The sequence below is a fragment of the Culex quinquefasciatus genome, chromosome 2, assembly GCF_015732765.1.
Source record: "Culex quinquefasciatus strain JHB chromosome 2, VPISU_Cqui_1.0_pri_paternal, whole genome shotgun sequence".
NCBI classification, from domain to species: Eukaryota; Metazoa; Arthropoda; class Insecta; order Diptera; family Culicidae; genus Culex; species Culex quinquefasciatus.
Window position 1 is genome coordinate 198,282,615 of NC_051862.1, and position 20,939 is coordinate 198,303,553.

General features: G+C 34.0%; 1 protein-coding gene across 1 annotated transcript in view; it reads right to left on the reverse strand.

The window, feature by feature from the left end:
* LOC6042071 (angiotensin-converting enzyme) overlaps positions 1-20,939 on the reverse strand; it is a 238,985-nt gene that overhangs the window by 66,504 nt on the left and 151,542 nt on the right. The window lies entirely within an intron of this gene.

Here is a 20,939-nt window from a genome sequence, read left to right on the forward strand (position 1 = left end):
GTTCTTGTCTGCGAACCTAGACAAGAAAATTGCTACCTTTTTCTTCTTCGTCTTCTATTTCGCGTTGTTACTTTTTCGTCGTGGTGTTCAACATCTGTAAATCTCTGAGTGTGTGTATAATCATAATCGTAAGACCCAATTGTAATCAGTTGCTAGTAGCAGCTACTAGTTAGCCGGTGCGGCTTTGTTTATTCTTCATCGCCTAGCGCCAAACAATTATCCAACAGAAGCAGAGCGGAGGAAACAGCTTAAAGGTCACAACGGGCACGGCCGATGAGAACCAGAGGCCAGAATCGGCGAACGGAGCGGAGTTCCACACCCACTTCAGAGTGGCAACACAACACATAGGCAGACGAAGAGAACTCGCCAACACTTTTTTCGCGGTGGGAAGGTCGGGGCTTTGTGCAATAGAAGAAGAAGATGCTGGTGATGCTGCTGTGCGGTATGATCAGCAGCGCCGCGGTATGTTCTCATGGGCTTTGAAGTGGGATTGCACACTGAGTACTGAAGTGTGTACAGACTGTTGTGATCACTTGTAAATGAAGTGGAGCTTGGAAGATTTTTGTGAAATTATGTTATTGGTGATGTGCTTGACTTAATGGTTTGATTGGATGATATTTGCTTGCTTTGAATTATGATTTTGGATGCAAATAAATATACATGATACAGCTTCTATTTTCTAGAATACTCAGAGTTATTGAAATATGCACTTCTGCATTTTCTGATTTTTTCACTTTTATAAAATTGAAAATGTAATTGAAAAATGTAAAACGTGATTTTTTATTACTAACGTTGATCTTTTTTGGAAAAAATGTAGAGAAAGGCAAACTTTTCGATGTTTTCCCCGGAAAGTGGTGTTAATTATATAGAAATTTCGACAAGAAATAATATGTGAATAATGCTGTACAATGTTTGATCCGAGTTAATTCTAAAAAGGAATTAGCAATTAGTAAAAAAAAATACATTCGTTAGAACTAATTTTTATCTCCAATTTTAACTTTTTTCAGTGACCACTAAACCTTAGCCAAATTGGCATCCTATAGGAGCTTGATTTTGTTTAAGGAATCACGTTCTAAAATCTTTTATGATCGTTATCACCCTTCTGCACTTGTATTTCCATTGAAATTTTGAAATTTTTTTGACATAAACTTTGGGCTTAGGCCATTCAAATTTTAGTTCAAGTCTAAAAATAACAAAACACTCATAACATTTTGCAAACGAGCAATTCTCTGAGATTTCGGTCATTCGATTTTTTTTGTAAACTTTTTTGGTGCCTTCGGTATATCCAAAGAAGCCATTTTGCATCATTAGTTCGTTCATATAATTTTCCATACAAATTTGGGAGCTGTCCATACAAAAATGATATGCGAAAATTAAAAAAATCTGTATCTTTTGAAGGAATTTTTTGATCGATTAGGTTTCTTGGGAAAAGTTGTAGGTATGGATACGGACTACACTGGAAAAAAATGACACACAGATTTTTTTTTGATTTTTTATTTAACTTTTTGTCACTATAACTCGATTTAAAAACATTATTTTAATTATTTATTTTTTTATATGTTTTAGAGGACATTAAATGCCAACTTTTCATAAATTTCCAGAATGGCCAAAAATTCTTTGCCCGAGTTATGGTTTTCAATTCAGATTTTTTTCAAAAAATCGAAAAATTGGTCTCAAAAATTTTTCACCTTTATTTTTCGATGTAAAATCGAATTTGCAATCAAGAAATACTGTAGTAAATTTTTGATAAAGTGCACCGTTTTCAAATAATAGCCATTTTCAGGTAACTTTTTTGAAAATAGTCGCAGTTTTTCATATTAGTGCCATATATATATGCCATATATATTAGTGCCAAGTACTTTTTGATTGCAAATTCGATTTTCAGCGAAGCGAAGCCAATCGAAGCAAATTCGATTTAACATCGAAAAATGAAGTTGAAAAATTTTTGCGACCCAAATTTCGATTTTTTGAAAAAATCGGGTTTGATTCAAAAAATCATAACTCGGTCAAAGATTTTTGGCCCATTCTGGAAATTTTTGAAAAGTTGGCATTGAAGTTCTCTAAAAATTTTAGTAAGTTTTTTTTCTTAATTTGTCTTACTCTTGGTGACACATTTATTTACAAGCAATAATTGTTCCAAAATGGATTATGATGTAACACACAGCTGAAAGGAACTTCAAAACTATGTAATGTACCTCAAAAAAACCTATTGTATCTTGATTATTCATCAATAAAACCGAATCGAATTGAAAAAAGTTCTCTTAAACACATAAAAAAAAATGAAAATAGTTTTTTTTTGCAAATCAAGTTTTAATGACAAAAAGTGAAATAAAAAATCACCAAATTTTTTTTACCGTGTATCATTTTTTTCAGTGTAGTCCAAATCCATACCTACAACTTTGCCGAAGACACCAAATCGATCAAAAAATTCTTTTAAAAGATACAGATTAATTTTATTTTCGCTTATCATTTTTGTATGGACAGCTGCCAAATTTGTATGGAAAATTATATGAACGAACTAATGATGCAAAATGGCTTCTTTGGGCATACCGAAGGCAACAAAAAAGTTTCAGCCGGATTAAAAAAATACAAAATGCAAAATTAAAGCAAAGAGACCGACCGATAATATTTTTAATGAATTCTCGTATTAATTTGTGCAGTGGAATAGTTATCTGTGAATCTGCATTATAGTACATTTAACATACTAATATTGAAAACTAGGCTAAAAATTGGTAGTTTTGCCTTTTCCAGCGCTGACTATACACAGATAAAAAAGATGATAATATTCAACAGGAAATGTTGACGGGTTTTGTATCAAACAAAATGTGTAATATTTCATCAGGAGCTGGTGAATTTTCATAAATATGGGCGTGTTTTTGTCATACATATTAAATGTCAGAATTTTTTTTTAATTACAAAATTTTTTCACAAAACTATGTACTTTCAAAAAAAAAATACTTAAAAATTTCAGTTTTTTGCTATATTGGTGTCAAATAATTGGGATTTTTTCATACATTTCGAATGTAAGAACAACATTTATTTTGAAAATAGTCAACATTTTCACAAATCTACGTATTTTCGAAAAAATACTAAAAATTTCAGTTTTTTTGCAATATGGGTATCAAATGACCGGCACTTTTTCATACATTTGGAATTTAATTACAACATATCATACATTTAATAACAACATTTCAAAATTTCCTGAAAACTACGTATTTTCTAAAAAAATACTAAAAATGTTTGTTTTTCACAATATGGGTATCAAATGATCGATTTTTTTCATTTTATCGAATATAATATCAACCTTTTATGAAAATATTCAACAATTTCACAAAACTATGTATTTCGGAAAAAAAGTTTAAATTTCAGTTCGGTAACAAATGATCGAAATTTTTTCGAACATTTCGAATATAATAAATATTGAAACTTTGAAATTTTGAGTATGTTTTAGAAAAAAATGTAGTTTTGTGAAAATGTTGAGCATTTTCAAAAAAAAATATAGCTATCGAAATTTATTCAAATATTATCATTTGTAAAAACTGAAGTCTTGAGTTATTTTTCGAAATTTGTTGTAAAAATTTTAGTATTTTAATATACTGTGCTACAAATTTCGCAATGTATGAAAAAATCTCTATCGTTTGTTATCCATACTGTAAAAAACTGAAATTTTGAGTGTCTTTTTTTCAGAAAATATGTAGTTTTGTGAAAAATTATCGTATTTAAAAAATGATACTATTTTCGAAATGTATGAAAACAATCCAATCATTTGAAACCCATGTTGTAAAAACTGAAACTTTGAGTATTTATTGAAAATACGTGGTTTTGTGAATGTTTTTAGTATTTTCAAAAAATGATGTTATTACATTCAAAATGTATAAAAATTCAGATCAATTGATACACTTATTGTGAAAAAAATACAAAATACGTATTTTTCAAGAAACATTGCATGTTCAAAATACATTGAAAAACGTATTTTTGTTAAAATTTTCATGTGATTATAAGCGCAATCGATAGCTGACATCATCCCGATTCCAAAACACTATAATTTTTTGATTTTAGTATGATTTTGCATACGATTATAGTTATTGTTTCCCAATGTTCTCCATTTTCAATTAAAAGGCATTTTTCGATTTTCTAAATACATTTTTTTGCAATTTGAACAAATAATATAAAGGAGACGCACCACTGTAAGTATAACTTTAGCAACGATTTTGAATTGAGCCTGGACTGTATATTTATTGCAGATTTTTCTAGATTCATCCCGATTTTTCAGGTGTAATAAAAAGTCATTTAACATAATTCCTCCCTCTTTTTTAAATTTTTAATATATGTTTGATCCTGATAAACTCGTTTCAGGATCTCCTCTTTTAAATAGGTTTGTTTTGATTGGCGCCTTGCTGCCGAAGAATTTGTTTTTCGCATCAGAACCTTTTGGTGATCTTATCTGAAAACAAAGTTTAATCAACTTTGATATTTAGTCCCATCTTCGGAGAAATACTATAAAATTTTCTGGTTCCAGACACACAATCCGGCACCATGTTTTCTTCTTCACGCGTAACCTTCAAATGCCAAGATGATCCTCATCATGTCTAAATTGTTTATTCCAGTTTTTTTATCTACCCGATTTTTTGGCAATGAGAAAACTGGTATCGATCCTTCTTTTTCGCTTGGAGCTCATTAATATTATTCAAGTTTTGCGCGCGCGTTCAATCCTTTTGCTGCTGCGTTGGAAGATCACACTGTTGATCAGCAGATGAGCTGAAATGCTAATTAAATATTTCTTCTGAATTCTTTGGGAAAGAATATAAATTAGTTTTGCTAGAATTTTTGTAGGCTGCTGGGATATTTAGGCTTTTTTGATTGAAAAGCCTTCAATTTTTTTTTACGATCTGGCATAAAACTTAAAAAAAATAGATAATTTATGTTCCAGGATATTGCCAGGATGAAGCTGAGAAAATTGTTTTCGCAGTGCCACCGCACGTGTTTGCAAAAATTTGGTCAGCAATTAAAACAACTTTGAGTGTCCTTGATGCTCGCGGAAAGGCAGTGTCAACGTCCAAGAAATGGTTGATCTGGTCTTTTCTTTGCAAATTCATATGGCAGTGGGATAACTTTTATCACGTCTTGATGACTCCTTTTCTCCGAAGCAGTGTGGTTTGGCTCAAAAGATGATAATTTTATTCAAATGACTTTCAGCGTGGAATTTAAATTGGATGCAGTCAATTTTTGCTGGAGCCAAAGTGCAATCCAGAAATAGATTTTTGGCAAAATGCATTTTTTTCAAATAAAACTGCAACCTTTAGATATTTCAGCATTTTTATTGTGAGCTCATTTTATCAATTTGTTGCAACCGATTGTTCGTCCTTGATGGACGGAAATCGATACTCAACAACATATTGAGCGCTGAAACAACCGAGCATTCAGAGATTACATCGCGCGGCGATCAACGGTCAAGTCGTGACAGGTCCCTGCCCCGTATCAACCTCAATTTATCGGGAAGCTTATCGCAACAATTACCTTTCTATGTTGCGACTAACGCTAAGCAAAACAAACAAGCTCTGCAACACACTCACACGCTCGATTTAAGACAGATTAGTGTGCCCCGGGCTACGAGATAGAGTTGTCGGCCACACGAAAACCGCCCGAGATTATCTAACTTTGCTAAGCTCGAAGGCTCGAACCAGGAATTGAAGAAAAAACGAAACCCGCAAGTGACCTGAACCGTGTCTACTTAAGATCTGCCGCAGTGGCGGCAGTCCCTTAAGCCACCCCGGTGCGGCGCCTGTCAATCTTTTTTGTACGACAATTAGTTATCTCACCTTCTTTCTGTTTGCCGCCGGGGAGGTCCTCCTCCTCCTTCTAAATCGACCCCAAGTTCAAACGGCTACCGGTGTTTGCGTGCGAGGGGTTCGTCACTTGCAAAAAACGGCAGACTTGCATCTCTCTCTCAGGGAAATGACTTGCCGTTCCGCGACCTCGCGCCACTTTCGGCGCGGTCAGTGTCAGGTCGACCTCGCACAGGGTCTTTGGACATCTACAGAGGGTAAGTACGACGTGCAGGGTGCAAATCGCGGTGTGTTGTGGGCCACGTAACGTGGCCCATTGCGTGCCGTTGACGACTTCACTAAGTAGAAGTACAAGGCCGCAAAAGTACGAGCTTCGGGGTTAAGGTACCATATCTGAGTCATGAGATTGCCGGCCGGAGGGGTTTGTGTGGACTACGTGGATTGTCGCAGGTTTATGAGTTATGTCGTATTGGGTTGTGTTTTTGTCTCGATGACAAATTGGAACTGCACGGTCAGTGGGGAATGTTCCGAGAGTTGATTGATACAAACATGGTGAAATAGTTTTGACTTGTTTTTGAGGGATTTATTGGTTCGATGTAAAATTAAATGGACATGGGTTGTGTAACAGTTATATTCGACAAATCATGTGTTGACATGATCTCAAAGGTGGTCTAAGAATGATTTTATTTCTTTGCCTTTCCTAATTTTGTTTTTAAAATAAAATTTATTGTTGCAAATATTTGTGTTTTCCCAAAAAAATTATTGAACCTCAAAGTTCTATTTTCTTTATTGTTAAAATTACACTGAGAAACTATTGTTAAGTTAAAAACTTAACTAAATAAGCGTAAATTAAAACATTTTCTATCCAGCCAGATTTGCTCATTTAAACCAAGGTTGTCAATTGATAAAATTATCGTCGATTATATTATCGTCTAACGATAACGTGTTGTTTGTAAAATACTAAAATTTTCGCAAAATACAGCATACCAAAATTGTGTGTTGTTTATCGAAAAAATAACTCAAATTTTCAAAATTTGCAATATGAGTTTATGAAGCGAAATTTTGTTTCGTTTTTCACTTAATTCGAGTTTTTTTTGGCAAAACTATTTTTTTTTGAAAATGCTCAATTTTTAAATTATGCAATATAAAAGAAAAACGAAGCGAAATTTTGCATGCTTCAAATATACATTCAAATTTAAATTCAGTATTTTCAAAATAATTACGATATTTTGTTAAAAAATTAAGGGATTAACAAAAAAAAATAAAGGCTGTTAAAATTTAGCTTTATTTGCAAACCTGAGTTTTTTCGACAAATTTCAGTATTTTTAAAAAATTCGAATATATCAACAAAAAACTCTAATATACTGAAAATGCATTCCAAATTTCGCTACATATGATACCCATTTACAAATTATGAATATTTGAGTATCCTAAAAAAAAATACGGTGTTTTGTGAAAATTTCAGCATTTCCAAAAAAAAAACTCAAATAATGTGAGAGCGTATACAAAATTTCGCTTCGTTTCAACCAAGGTAGTTAATTGATAAAATTATCGTCGATTATATTATCGTCTAACGGTAACGTGTTGTTTGTAAAATACTAAAATTTTCGCAAAATACAGCATACCAAAATACCGTGTTGTTTATCGAAAAAATAACTCAAATTTTCAAAATTTGCAATATGGGTTTACGAAGAGAAATTTTGTTTCCTTTTTCACTTAATCCGAGTTTTTTTAGCAAAACTATTTTTTTCGAAAATACTCAATTTTCAAAATATGCAATTAAATATAAAAGAAAACGAAGCAAAATTTTGCATGCTTCAAATATACATTCAAATTTAAATTATAAAAAATTTATTATTTTCAAAAAATAACGATATTTTGTAAATATGTTAGAGATCTTCAAAAAAAAATTAAACGCATTCAAAATTTAGCTTTATTTGCAAATCTGAGTTTTTTAGACAAATTTCAGTATTTTTTGAAAAAATTGAAGATATCAACAAAAAAACTCTAATAAAGTGAAAATGCATTCCAAATTTCACGACATTTGATACCCATTTCCAAATTATGAAAATTTGAGTACCCTTGAAAAAATACGGTATTTTGTAAAAATTTTAGCATTTTCCAAAACAAAACTCAAATATTGTGTGAGTGTATACAAAATTTCGCTTCGTATGATAACCAATTAGCATATTTTTAAAATTTCAGTATTTTCAAATAAAGAAGGTATTTTATTAAAATTTAAGAATTTTTCAAAAAATTCCGCTTCGTTTGAAATTTGTATTGCAAATTATAAAAATTAGAGATTTTTTAAAACTCTACTAAAGTGAAAAAGCATACAAAATTTCGCTTCGATTGATACTTCAATTGCATTTTTATAAATTTTAGTATTTTCGAAAGAATAACTATAATAACTATAAGATAGAGAAAAAGCATATAAAATTTCGCTTTGTTTGATACCCACATTGCAAATTACAAAAACAAGAGTTTTTCAAATTTTAGAATTTTCCAGAAAAAAACTCAACTAAAGTGAAAAAGCACACAAAATTTCGCTTTATTTGTATATTTTATAAATTTGAGCATTTTCAAAAAAAAATGTTTTATGTGAAAATTTGAGTATTTTTCAAAAAAAAAAAAACTTTAAAAAAGTGTGTTTGTATGATACCCATATTGCAAATTATGAAAATTAGAGTATTTTTTGAATTTTGGTATTTTCAAAAAAAGCTCTAGTAAAGTGAAAAAAGCATACAAAATTTCGCTTCGTTTGCATATTTAGAAAATATGAATATTTTCAAAAACCCGATTTAATCCCCCCAGGGGTGAGATAGAGCCTTTCTTACTAAAGAATATAACTTCTTTAAATTCACAACATCGACTTGATACAAAAAATCTTATGATGAAAGCAAGGTATTATTAATGATGTTTTTTTGCCTTCCTCACTTTACTGAGGAAAGGCTATAAAATCACTCGAAAAACGAACTTTTTAGTTAGACTTCCTAGACCTACCTTCATTTGTACATATCGACTCAGAATCACCAGCTGAGCAAATGTCTGTGTGTTTGGCTGTATGTAGACATGTGTACCAAATCAATGTCACTGGAATATCTTGTCACGGGCTCAACCGATTTTGGCCGGAATGGTTTTAATCGATCCGTCTTAACGTCCCGTAAGTTGCTATTTAAATTCATGCAGTTTTATCATGTATTTAAAAAGTTATTTAAAAAAAACTGTTTCATAGAAAATTAAAATTATGGTAAAAAGGGTGGTTTTTTCATGAAACCCTCACATGTTATATATTTTTAGAAAGCATATAAGAAGACCTTTCTTGTGGATTAAGAATTTTCAAGATCTGACTTACCTATCTAAAATTACAAGCAGTTTAAAAAACGGTCTGAATTTACATAACCTCAAATATTCCTGTCTGGTCGCCACGAAAAAGCCTTGTAGAGGGATGCCATTTTCCTGAAAGGCGATGTCTGTAAAATCTTGACAAAAAGTCTGTAGGAAGTTTGTTTTTTTTTTACTCGTCACTTATTTTTATAAGGACCTCTTAGGTGCTGCGATCACGTTAGGGGAGATCCATAAACCATGTGGACACTTTAGGGGATTGTAATCACTCTATAAATGAGAGGAAGGCACCAACCACCTAAAGGTGGATTAAGTTACGTTTTTCTAAAAGAAATTGAAAACGCAATTTTCACCAATAGAATATTTTTAATCGTACAAATTCTTAATCAAACAAGCTACTGCTTCCAATGCGCAAGTGACGACACACACCGCGGTTTTGGTTTTCTAGTATTGGTACGAGCCCAAAAACCGAACAAAGCAGGAGCTAAGCAAAACCGAGTTAACCGCACAGTGGGAAGCTTGCCATTCAGCGTCTACGAAAGTGAGAGAGTCAGAGATAGATATTTTTACAACCGCACCACTACACACTCAATCGCGATACCTTAGGTAGATAGCCATTGGCGTCGCGAGCATTGAAAACTTTGAAAACGATATAAAGCTTAGAACAGGGGTGCTCAAAGTTTTTGGAGGCCGGGCCAAATTTAAAGCTCAAATGAGCTTGCGGGCCAAATTTACAAAAAAAGGTTGTTAAAAAAAATAAATTACGTTATTTTAATGTAAAAGATTACATTTCTGTTATTTGAAAAAAAGTGTATTCAAAATAATAGAAACCACAAAATAACTGGTTTCTATCGATATTGTTGATTTTGTTGTTTCTGGTATTTAAAAAAAGTGTTTAGCTTAATGTACTTGTGTTTTCAAAAAAAAAAAATATGTTTAGTTTTTATATTTCGAAAATGGTGGTGACATTACATGTTGAACAATTCATCTATAAGTTAAGTGTGGCTAATGAAAAATCGTTGAGATCCAGAATTTCAACATTTCAATGAAAAAAAAAAATTAGAAAATAATTTAAGCTTCCGTAAAGTTAACCTGCAATCATTTAAAAAAAAAAAAAAAAAGCGAAACAACATTATTTTTATTTCATCGAAAATCTAAAAAATTCAAATTATTTTCAATAAACCCAAACATGTTCAAATGATTTTTAATGCAAAGGAATGCATATTAAATTAATTTCAGCTAAATGCACTTAAATTTCATTTTTTTAAGTTTTTTGAAAATATATTTTTGCTCCTGGCCTTCGAGCCAATTTTTTAATAATGGTGGAGGGGTGGGTTGATCGACGAAAGCTTTGTAAAATATTTGCTGCAAACTTGATTCTCAGATTTCCACATTTTGTCTGCCTGAATCAGTTGATAGTCAATCAGATTCGTTATCTAACTGTAATGAGTTCGAATTCCTAAGGAAGTACAATGTAAGTTTGAGGGTCAGTTCATAAAAGGGTCAATATGACATGCAAATTAATAAAGAAAACTTTTATTTTTGCAACTATTACAGAATTCTACCTAAGACAAACTTGAACATTTTTTTGATATTTCTAAAAATGTTTGATAAAAGTTTTGACGATATTTACTAGTTTCACTCACATTGAAACGTGTGAAATTGTTTTAATTACAAAAGATTTGGAACAAATTGTTTCCTAAATAATATAATTATAATCCTAAAGTGAGGATCAAAATATTGATAAATCATAAGATATTTTTTATTAACCAAAAAATAAAAAAAGTTTAGCATAAAAAAGCTTAAAATAAACCTCAATTTTGAAAAAAAGTTTAAAATCACTTTGCAAGTGGTCAACGGGCCATTTTACATGATCATTCAAAATGGGTCCGCGGGCCACAAAATATCACCTCGCGGGCCACGTTTGGCCCGCGGGCCATACTTTGGGCACCCCTGGCTTAGAAGCTTCGAAAGCTCCTATTGGAATCCAATGAACTCTGTTAAATAAAACGACACGACAAATGAAGCCTAGGGGAAATTCTCATATGTTTGGCAGGTTAAGCACTCGCTCCTAACTCCATCCAATTTGCTGATTTTCACTATTTAAACAACTAATTTTGCAAAACTTTTGATAGAAACTGGCTTGCTCACTTCTGATTGAGCTATTTATCACTCCATTTAAGTTGAAAACGCTTTTAATTAGCTTTAATTGAATGTCAAAGTTCTGACCTGCCAACATTAGAGGCACGCTGGAATTAGATGCTGTTCCCCTACTTAAAGGCGATTTAAGGAGCACACGGGAAACAAATTGCTTGTACCCTGATGAATGTCCTATGTCAAAAAAGTTTTTGCATAAACATTGGACAGTTATGCAAAAACGAACAGAGCAAAAGAAACCGAAAAGCTACGATATCTTACAAGTTAAAGGAAACATCGGTAGACAAGCTACTACAAACGAGAATAAGTCGAGCCAAAACATAAATGCGCCAGCATTCTCGCGCCAGTATTCGAAGCTCAACTTGACAACTTGTCGACTTGGCGACGAAGCGTCGAAGCGTCGAAGCGTCGAAAATCGACGCAGTGTGATTTTTTAGCGATTTTTCGGATTAAAATTCATGTTGAATCGACATAGTTACGAAGCTGGAAATGACGTCCAGCCTTAAAGTAAAACCTATACCTTTCTTTAGTAAGAAAGGCAAAAATATGGTATTTTGTGAAAATGTAAGCATTTTTCAAAAAAAATATCAGCAAATGAAAAAGCATTTAAAAGATTGTTTCATTTAATACCGGTCATGCAAATTATGGAAATTTGAGTATTTTCGAAAAAAACACGGTATTTTGTGAACAATTTTGAGTATATTTACTTTGAAACTTACTCCATTTCCAAAAAATATATTCTTAGTGAATGCATTGAAAATCTAACAGTTAAGGTTTAGGGGTCGCTGTTGATCGTTGAAGTCAGTGTGGGAAAATTCGCAAAAAAGTTTGAGGAAAAATATCGCTTCAGAATTTTGCTGCAAGGTGAGATTCTTTTAGGAAATTCAATTCCCTACAACTTTCTTCGATCAAAAACCTAAACCTTAAAAGATTTGGCTCAAAATTTGCATAATTACATACCTATTTTTGCCTGAAGAATCGAGCAAGGTGGTACGGGGGTCTCTTTAGATTTTCCGAAACATTCAATTTTTCTTGTCACTTTAGTGCTCAGTCATTTATGTCATTTTTTGTAGATCATTTATTGGCATTACCTTGAATAAAACATCTGGCTAGCACACCAAATCCATAAAGATCTAAAAATTTCCTCCCCAGCAAGGCTGTTTCCCAAACTTGGTCAAATCCGCCAGCAGAATCATTTCCTCGATTTTCCCTGCCAAGAGAATGCCACCGTCATCGCGCTCGGCGGTCAAGGTTGTAGCCAGCACATGGCACAGCTGCATTTGATGGCCGGCGCTAGAACCCACGTCAACCCACCCGATCTAGAGCTGCTGCATAGGAAATCATCTACCAGCAGCGCGGCCTTGTCAATGGCACGGTAATCCAGTTTTATAATCACGTTTAGCAGCCGAGATGTGTTGTCGTCGTGTTGAGTTGAGTTGTTACAACCTCAAGACGGGAAGGTCGCTCCGCGCCGGAATGGCTCAGAGTGGACAATTATCGTAATATGGAGCGCGCGAACGCGGATCTCGATCTCCGTTCTATCGGGCCGCGCGGTCATCGAAGGGGTACGGCGGTTCAGAGCCCGGATTCTCAACGGCGATTCTTTTATTACATTAAAACTCGCCCATTCCGGCTTGAGACGAGAGGCAGGTGTTCGGTCGACGTGCCGAGGCAGGCAGTTGTTACCATGATCCGGTTTGTTACGTATGTTTTGCGAGGGGACCTGCGGTCTGTGGGCAATTAAAGAGGCGGATTATGCAGAATTCAGCGGCAAAATGGACGTTGTCGTTCTCAACGACTTGATGGCGGCATTGTTCGAGACGTAACACGAAAGTGAAAGTATTTATTGCGGGCTCACGGATTTATAGATCCCTCATTGGGAGCTCCCATTGGTAGAGCTGTCGAGGACCAATTGGATGTCTCTATAGGTTGACAGTTCTCTGCACATCGCAATCAGATGTAAAATTTTATAATTGAAACAAAATGTTAAAAAAAAACAACAAGAATGTATACATTTTCCAACTTTTCAAATGTTTTTACCATCAATAGACACTTTTAGTTCTTAAAGAATTTATGAACAGATTTCTCTTAGAACGCTTCAATATGCAAATTTGTTCTACTGAGTCCGATTCCCGACCGCTACCATGTCTAATGAGATCGCCCGTGGGTGCCCTCAATGACTTTATTATAGTAGGACATAATAAAGTCATTGAGGGCACCCACGGTTTCAAGGCTTTAAGCTCAAAACCTAATGGAATCAAACCCCATGGCGATATGCTCTAATGCTGGTTAACAAATCATTCAGATTGCATAAATCCTACCCACGTTTACTTCTCTTATTCCCCTCCAGGTGAAGTCACCTTCTCAGCTGGCACAGTGTTCTCAGACCTTAAGTTAACCTCATCTGCATATTACAATATTGTAAAAGCGTGAAACACCACTGAGCTGATTTCGTTATGCTGCATTGCTTCACTACTGCATGCACTGAGATTGCCCTACAGGCGATCATCCTTTTTGCCACCACGAGCAGGTGTCACTAGGGTGATACCTTAAATCAATATTTATTCCGAATAACACTTAACCTTTCATCGCCACTCTAAACGTTTAGTTCCTCACAAATTTGCATGTTTGATTAACTTATCACATATTCTAAACTATCTGATTTCATTAGAATATCTTAATCAAATTCACCGTTTTCAAACGTGTCTCTTATTAACATAATATTCGTCTCAAACTTATGTCACATTGAAGACCTAGAGGAAGATAAGTGGGGGCTATGAAAACCTAATGATTCAATTTGCATGATCAACGATCCAGGTGGCCCTATAAACTAACCTTGCCTGCCTTTTTTGAACCGGAAGGTTTAAATTGTGACTTGCTATCAAGCATTACAGAGCTTGTCGAATAATTTGTGCGATATTTGATATAATAATGAAACAAAAACAAAAACAAAAACAAAAACAAAAACAAAAACAAAAACAAAAACAAAAACAAAAACAAAAACAAAAACAAAAACAAAAACAAAAACAAAAACAAAAACAAAAACAAAAACAAAAACAACAAAAACAAAAACAAAAAAAAAAACAAAAACAAAAACAAAAACAAAAACAAAAACAAAAACAAAAACAAAAACAAAAACAAAAACAAAAACAAAAACAAAAACAAAAACAAAAACAAAAACAAAAACAAAAACAAAAACAAAAACAAAAACAAAAACAAAAACAAAAACAAAAACAAAAACAAAAACAAAAACAAAAACAAAAACAAAAACAAAAACAAAAACAAAAACAAAAACAAAAACAAAAACAAAAACAAAAACAAAAACAAAAACAAAAACAAAAACAAAAACAAAAACAAAAACAAAAACAAAAACAAAAACAAAAACAAAAACAAAAACAAAAACAAAAACAAAAACAAAAACAAAAACAAAAACAAAAACAAAAACAAAAACAAAAACAAAAACAAAAACAAAAACAAAAACAAAAACAAAAACAAAAACAAAAACAAAAACAAAAACAAAAACAAAAACAAAAACGATAAGCTCTACCCGGGCAGAAAGTCGCATCATGGGACGAACAAAAAAATAACATGAGTTGTTTTTGATATCATGGCATGTTTGCTATTTGTTCCAAAAACTCTTAAAATGCGCGCCAAAATCTATGTTCCTTTCTATGTTTGTAGACCTTTTATCATCAGTTGTTAAATTTTCATTTTCTCATGTTATTACCGGACTTAGAAAAAAATCGAAAACCGAATTATTTTGGGACTTAGAAAAAAAATTGACCTCTTTATAATGAGATGATGTTATTTTGTTTTATCATGCTTTCACTGGACTTAGCAAAATTTCGAAAGCCAAATTATTTTAGGACTTAGAAAAAAATTCGAAATCTTTATCATGAGATGATATTATTTTGTTTTATCTTGTTTTTGCTGGACTTAGCAGAATTTCGAAAGCCAAATTATTTTGGGACTTAGAAAAAATTTCGACCTCTTTATCATGAGATGATATTTTCTAGTTTTATCTTGTTTTTGTTGGACTTCGTAAAATTTTCACTCCTTGACAAAATTTCACTTTTCCTACACTTAGAATATTTTTTAAAACCCTGGATTATGAGATGATTCATAAAGTTATTTTTTTTTCAAGCGGGATTTAGCTAAAATGATAGTTTTGTTAATGGACATTTTTATTGATTTTTTTTTCACTTTAATTTACTTTAAATGCACTAGTTAAACTAATCACATTAAAAAGTATTTTACCGCATATACAATTTCATCGCAAAGCGCAAAAATGAGCCCACGCGCTCGCTCACTCTCTCTTCTCTCTCTTCTTTCGTTCACTGCGCGCACGCAACGCGCGAGACATGTCGTGACAGGAATCGGCAATCGGCAGACAGACAGCTTTTGCGTTCGTGGCGGGTTGGTTTGTGTACGTTTTCGCGCAGTAGTTTTCCGCGGATGAATTATAGTCCGCGAATCGCCGCGGGTTGTGAGTACGTTCTGTGGCCGAGGGAGTGTGTGTTCGTTCGTTCCGTGGCATTTGGGAGCCGTGATATGTTGTGGTTAAGTGATTGTTTGTGTTTTTGTGGCGGGGGGCTGCTGTGGATTAACGAGGAAAGGATTTTGGCGGATTCACCAGGACAAGGACTAGGGTTTGTTTACGTTTTTGGTGCAGTAGTTTTCCACAGATTAACAACAGCCCGCGAATCGCCGCTGGTTGTAAGTGCGTATTTTGGCCGTGGGAATGTGCGTTCGTTGGTGTCGTTTTATGTGAGAGTTGCGAAATGTTGTAATTTATGTGAAAGTTGATGTTTCTGTGGCTCTGTGGAGAAGTTATGTTAGCGAAATCCTCCTGCTTACATGCCGCTGGTCATCGTTCCTCCTCCTCCTCCTCCTGCCGATGCTGTTAAGACGTGGATCAACGCCGGAATGATTTTGGCGAATTTGACAGTTTTCGGTGGAGGAAAACAGCAGTGTCGATTTGTTTTGGTTTTTGTCGTCGCGTCATCAGAATCGCGATTTGTGGGGAAACCGTATTTGATCCGTGTGTTTTCGCGAGTGTGCGTGTGATTGTTTACGTTTCTGCGTTCATGGTGGTGATTGGGGACTGGACGTGAAACTGTGACATTGTTTCTATCGTTTTGGAGTGTCAGCGATAGAAGGATGAACCTTCCTCTTGTGATTCCGGAGGAGGTGATTCAATTGAGTGGCTCGAAAGCAGTTTCACGGAGGAGGATGAGTCCACCTGAAACCCGACGAATATTTTCCGACGATTTTTAAACTCAGATAAGTATTGATTGTTTTCTTTTTCTTTGTTTACTATAGAATTTTTAATTATTCCATAAATGTTGTTTGAGAATTGATGCTTTGTGTTTTATTTTCTCTTACAGATCTACTAACGGGCATTTTCTGGACATTCGGCTTCTAGAATTTTGTTTAGTTTGACCAATCAGCTGCAAAAATGGATTGTGCTGCAATCATATGCTCTCTGGATGCATTTAAAGAGGATTAACAAGGTATGTACGAGAATTATTATTTCAAAGTGAACCTATCACTTCAGTTAAGAAATTCTTTCAAACATTTCAATGTTTGTTTAGCAAAGTTCAGTTTTTCATTCTGTTATTTATGCTGATTTTGAATACACATAATTGACTTTTGACAGATTGATATAAAATTCTTAAAATAAATTATTTATTGATAAGGATTGCATATATTTTTTAGTTTCTTTCCTTTAAAGACCATATTTTTGTTTATTTTTTGTTGTTTGGGAATTTTATAAATTTAAATGTTTGTATAAGACCGAGCCACGTAGCCCAGCTGTAAAGCTTCCGCCTTGACAATATTTACAAATTTCTACACTTTCAAATAGGTTTGCTAGAATTTTCAGCGGCCAATGCAAATAAATTAGTGCATTATTGATTTGTTTAGTTCAATTGTACATATTTTCGAAGCTTTTTCTTTGACTTGGCTTTACAAAAAGTTTTGGATGTAATTTTTTATTGTACCCTGATTTTTCGGGCCTACTTTGAAGGGGAGTGACAAAACTTTAAATAAAATTTGTACCAGCCTTACTTATTCACACTAAACTTTGAATTAATTCGAATTATACGGCAAATGATACAGTCATCCCACATATTCGGAACACCCACAAATTCGGAACACTTTTGTGATAATTTGTCAAAAGCATGCCAAATGCATCTTTTCTGTGTGCCCTACTATTTTTAGGACCTTTATTTGGACATTCTTTTGCTATTTCATTAATATAAGTAGTACTTTTAAAACAAAAAACTGCATTTCGAGACTATTTTATTCAGAGCAGCAAATCGCTGCTTCCAAATTGCCTGTTCCATAATTGTGGGATGTTATTGTGCCTCCCACAATTGTGAAACACCTGAATTTAACTGATATTTTCACAAAAAAAAGTTAGCAGACCATTCATAAAACATTACTATGCATGAGTTTTACTGGTTTCAGAATGTGAAGTCATTATTTTTTTAAAAATATGAACCCCTGGAGCGATAAAAAAGATTGTTTACATCGTTAGAAAAAAGTGTTCCGAATTTGTAGATTTCAAGGGTCGAAGTTTTTCTTCAAAAACTTGATATAAAACGATAAAATTTGCAGTTGTTCGATACAGCATTCGAAAGATCGCAAAAACAGCTTTCAAATGAAGGTTCAGTTATCGATTTTCTATGATTTTTGAATATTGGCCGATCTGTGAACTGTTCCTAATATGAGGGATGACTGTATACAAATATTTTTAAAAATTTAGATTGTCATTATGTTTAGTCTTCCAGCAGATTGTTTGCTATAGTTTTTAATTTTAGGCTTATTTAATAAAAATAAATTTTACTAGAAAATCACATTATATCATTAAATTAATTTGTTTTATTAAAATACAATTGAAAAACAGTCTATATGAAACTTATATCTTCTTACTGTGTATTACGCTTTCTAAAGCAACAAAATTATTACAGAAAAAAAATATCTGGAAACATCACAACTTGTTATGATACTTTTATGTTTTTGTATGATATTTTTCGCCCCATATTTTCCAGGAAAAAATGAACTGGTCGGGATAATTTTATGTTTATGGATGATATTTTTCCGCACCATAGCATGATAATTTGAAGTTTCCAACACGAACTTAAGTTGATAATTTTTTGATATGCGTAGAGTAAATTATGTTCGCGTTTATGTTTGATTAACTCTTAACTGGAAGTTAACAGGTACTTGACATGTTTGTGTTTTTGCGAACATGACAAGTTTTCAGGAAGATGTAACTTTCTGCCCGGGTAGCTGGTTGACAAATCAGTAACAACATTTCAAAAGGGCGAAACCTACGATCCTGCCGTTTCGGGAAAATCAACATTCAAAATTTTGCTTTTCCGATCAATTCCTATTTCCACAAAAAAGCATGAAAACCATCATTTTTTTCAAAACGTAATAGAAAATAGCAATAATTTCATCATAGAGAGCAATTTGAAATTAATTAAGGTGTTTTTGCTTTTAAAAATTGAGAAAAACAAATTACGCCTTTTTGAAGAGCGTGCCTCCATTTTCGCCCCACCGTATTCGCCACCCACTCAACCAAAACAACGGTTTAGCCCGTCAGGTTACGCCACAAAGCAAAAGTAAACAACAGATTCGCCCTTTTGGTTTTTGTTCACTTTTCGGGTTTTTAAAGAAAAAGTGGTGAAACAACTATTTTATCATTGTGAAACGTTACAGTCAGTGATAATACAGTGATATTTGCAACCTCAGTGATAAAAATTGGTCTAAAAGCCTTCATAAGGAGTCCGGTTCAGGCCAAGACTCGTTGAGCTAGGATACACCGTAAGTAGCAAGTTGGTTTGACGATGTGGTCTATATTGAAGTGACGTTCCTTGGGGTGTCCCCGCCGGAAGTGGGAGACATGGCACCTGACGACTACGTCATCCCGCGGCACCATCCTGCCTTCTCAATCTTTGCTTAGCTTCAATGGTTACGGAGGCGATGATTTTGTACGGCATTCCTCCTAAACCTCCCTACACTAACTTTTTGTCCTGCAACTGCTCGACCCAGAATCCCCGGATGTCCCAAGAACCGGTAAATTATGGACCTTCATATCTAGATTGTGAATCCAGACCAGATCCGATACTACAATAATTGAAATTAAAAAGTTATGTATTTAGGATCATACAAATCTGTGTTTGTTGTGGAATTGTGGTCAGAGACATCAAAAACATACATTTTGATCCATTTTGAGGATTGTCAGGTTAAAATTCACTAAATTATAACGAAAATTTAGTGTTTCTAAATATACGTCGGAACTTGCAGAAAACACTACATTCGCCCCTCGTGATTGGATGAAAACACAAGGGCGGAAACTCAAATTGGTTTGTTTTGATTGATGTTGATGATTAGCCCTTTTGTTTTTTGCTTGTAAAACTACGTATTTTCGGAATTTTGTGATGATGGAGGGTGTTTTAGAATCAGTTTTGTTCGCTTTATATGATTCTGACAAAAAATCAGTTTGTTTACATCTGAGGGTTTCGCCCTATTGAAAAGTTGTTACAGAAATCATTCAGATTGTATTAAATCCAAACAAAGTTGAAATATTGAAGCGATCATTTTTTTTATTTACAACATTTTTAAGCTTGAAACAAATCTCAGTTTTTCCCTCTTTTTGTGGTTACCCTTTCGCCAACAGGAATCTCCAAGACCAGCCAAATCTATTATATAACAAACAAGAAACTTTAACTCTAAGAACAAGTTTTTCGCCGTCGTCCGCGTTCAAACAAAATCTTTCTGCGCGGGTTCACTGGTTAATGTAAAGAAAACGATCTCCTGAACTCATTTCGTCTTGCGAGGTGCTGCAAGCCATATCTGATTGCGTAAACTTACTTACTTGCGAGTTTGAAACTGGTGTGTAAAATTGGACCATTTATTACAAAATTTCCTGCCAAAGTCGAGCCTCTTTCTCGAACTACATATGTTTACGCTTGCAGGTTGGCAAATCTCTTTCCAATGGTTTGATCTCGTGTGACGACGACGATGGCGAGGAAATCTACGCAGGAAATCACGCACTGCTCGAGGATGTTATCACTTTGCAAGGGGGTTTCGTGTGTTTTGTAGACACCATGCAGGTATAGTGCGCAGATAGCCGCAGGAATTGGACCAATGATTGCATAAACTTTGATTGAGTTTAATGTGTCCATCAAATTCATGTAATCAAAATAATATGATTTCAGTTATCTTAATAGACTGAATCAACATTTAAATCGAAATTTCAAATTATCCTTTCGAAGGCAGTTTAAATTTTAATAAATTAAACACGGAAGCAAACAAAATTTTCCTCAAAAATCTCAAATCCAAACCACCCGGGCGGCAAGGAAGTATTTTGGGTTACATTTGTGACAGTCAAATCGGCTGCAGTTTAAAGTGCAATTACTCTCGGTGCTGCATTCCAGCTTGCAGTTCTCTACCGACCAAATGGCCACCCGGCCGGAGTGAATGTCGTTTTAATTAGCCCCGGTCAGGCGGACCAGGCCACCAACGAACGCTACAAAGTCTCTCTCTCTCTCTCTCTGCCTCGGCATTTGAATAATGCTCCGAACCCGGCAGCAACTCGGTAGATTGCCATTTGTCGTGCTGCCACAGTTTCGCACACAG